The following is a 2,272-nucleotide window of genomic DNA, read 5'->3' as shown; positions in this document are numbered from 1 at the left end:
ACTGGCCTCCCTCATCTGCACTGGCCTCCCTCATCTGCACTGGCCCCCAGCATCTCTACTGGCCTCCATCTGTACTGGCCTCCAGCACTTGCTCAGGGTCTTTCCCACCCTTTCAGATCCACATCTCTGGTCCTGCTCCTCCCAGCAGCCCTAGAGCAAAGAGGTGGCACCCACTGGAGATAGGAAAACCTAAGGAGATGGGGAAGAAAGACAGAGGCAGAGACATGGGGGGGGGGACAACTCCATGATCCACCAACTAGAGAGCTAAGGCACTCGGCACACCTCAGGCCAGTACACATCCTGTCTTGTATCTAGACCATACTACATGTAAGTTGACACTCTGCTTTATCTTTTTCTTGACATTTTGTCTTCATCACTAAGTGGTTAAACAGTATCCTACAGCACATAATAGTACTGTGGTGTTTTCATTCCAGTACTGATAGAGTTTCCACTGCTACGTGGCTGGGGGATAATTAAATGGTAGTTCCTACTTAGCATGTGCTGGCCTAGGTTCTGTCCTCAGCACCACTACATACAGACACACAAACACACACACGTGTATATATAGTATATACACATATTATATAACACACAAACACACACACGTGTATATATAGTATATACACATATTATATAATATATAATATATAATATATAACCACACATGCATATATGTGCGTGTGCTATATATACTGTGTGTATGTGTAATTATAAGCACATACATACATATATATAGATTCCTATAACAAGATGAACATAAACTCTGGTCTTCATTTAAAGCTATGCTCTCACAAGCTTCCAGACTCTACCCTGGCCTCTCTCACACTGTCTTCTCTGAAGGGTGTATGTCTCTTCAGCTCGTGTCCCGACAGGACCAGCCTGTGCTGTGCTCTCCTGTGTCACGTGCACATCTCTAAAACGCACATTGCTGACATCCGGTGTTTGCTTCTGAGACAGTCTCACTACACAGCCTAGGCTGGTCTTGAACTCACAATTCTACCGCCTCAGTCTCCCACATGCTGGTATAGGGGTGCACTGGCATGTGCATGTGACTGGCTTCTTTCCTTTAGTGCGGTAAGTTTTGTCCCGACTATAGCCTGTATCATTGTGCTGTTTGTTCGTTTGTTCTGGTTTTTCAAGACAGGGTTTTTCTTTGTGTAACAGCCTTGGCTGTCCTGGAACTCACAGAGATCCGCCTGCCTCTGCCTCCTGAGTGCTGGGATTAAAGTGTACACCACCACTGCCCAGCCTGTATCAGTTCTCTATTGCTTCTTACTGCTAAATGATATTCTACTATATAAACAACACATTTTTATTTATCTATTCATCAATTTATGAATAAATTTGCTTTGGGGTTTTATTATGAATATCCACATATGTTTTCACTTATCTCGGCTACAGTTAGGATAGAAATTACCAGGTGGTGTAGGAACTATGTTTGGTATTTTAAGGGGTCACCAAACTCTCTTCCAGGGTGATGGCATGAGTGTGTCTTCCCATCCACAATGTCCGTAGGCCACAAGCTTTCCCTGGTTACAGTGTCTATGAGGGTGGAGGTGGTGCCTTGCTGTGGTTCTGATGGGCTAGGAACCACAGTGGTTCCTTAGGAACATATTCAACTCCTTTACCAATCAAAAACTAAGATGTTTTTATTTGGGGGGTGCATGTGTGTCACAGTGTAAGTTTGGAGATCAGCGGACAACTTGAGGAATCTATTCTCCTTTCACCATATGGGTCCTGGAGTCCCCATATGGGAACTGGGCTGTCGGACTTGGCAGCAAGCACCTCTACCTATCAAGCCATCTTGCCAGCCCCTTTGCCACTTTTAAATTGAATTTTTCTTGTCTTTTTATTGTTGAGTTATGTAATTTACATATTCGGGATTGCAGCTTCTCCTCAGATAGGAAGCGATAGCCTGTCAGGTTGCATTTCCTGCCCACTCCAGTGGGGACAGGGGAGTGTCTAACACATCATTTGTAAAACAATTCTTTAACCTTAGGGCTGTCTTTCTACTTCTGGGTGATGTCCTTTAAAACATAAAGGTTTCTAATTCTGATGAAGTCTCTTTCTTTGATTCCTTATATTTTCTATTGTGTGTCTAAGAATCAGTCACACAGCCATGTCACCAAGATTAGACTTATCTAAGATTTTCAAATGTAAATGTGGTTCTTGTATTAAGGTCTACGCCTGTTTCGAGTGGTGGTGGTGTGGTGTGTGTGTGTGTGTGTGTGTGTGTGTGTGAGAGAGAGAGAGAGAGAGAGAGAGAGAGAGA

General features: G+C 43.8%; 1 protein-coding gene across 2 annotated transcripts in view; it reads right to left on the bottom strand.

Annotated features, from left to right (window-relative positions):
* Syt2 (synaptotagmin 2) overlaps window positions 1–2,272 on the bottom strand; it is a 105,741-nt gene that overhangs the window by 10,180 nt on the left and 93,289 nt on the right. The window lies entirely within an intron of this gene.

This window comes from Microtus ochrogaster, chromosome 6, assembly GCF_000317375.1.
Source record: "Microtus ochrogaster isolate Prairie Vole_2 chromosome 6, MicOch1.0, whole genome shotgun sequence".
NCBI classification, from domain to species: Eukaryota; Metazoa; Chordata; class Mammalia; order Rodentia; family Cricetidae; genus Microtus; species Microtus ochrogaster.
The sequence above is the reverse complement of the archived record's forward strand: the minus strand, read 5'-3'. Positions and strand labels throughout refer to the sequence as shown.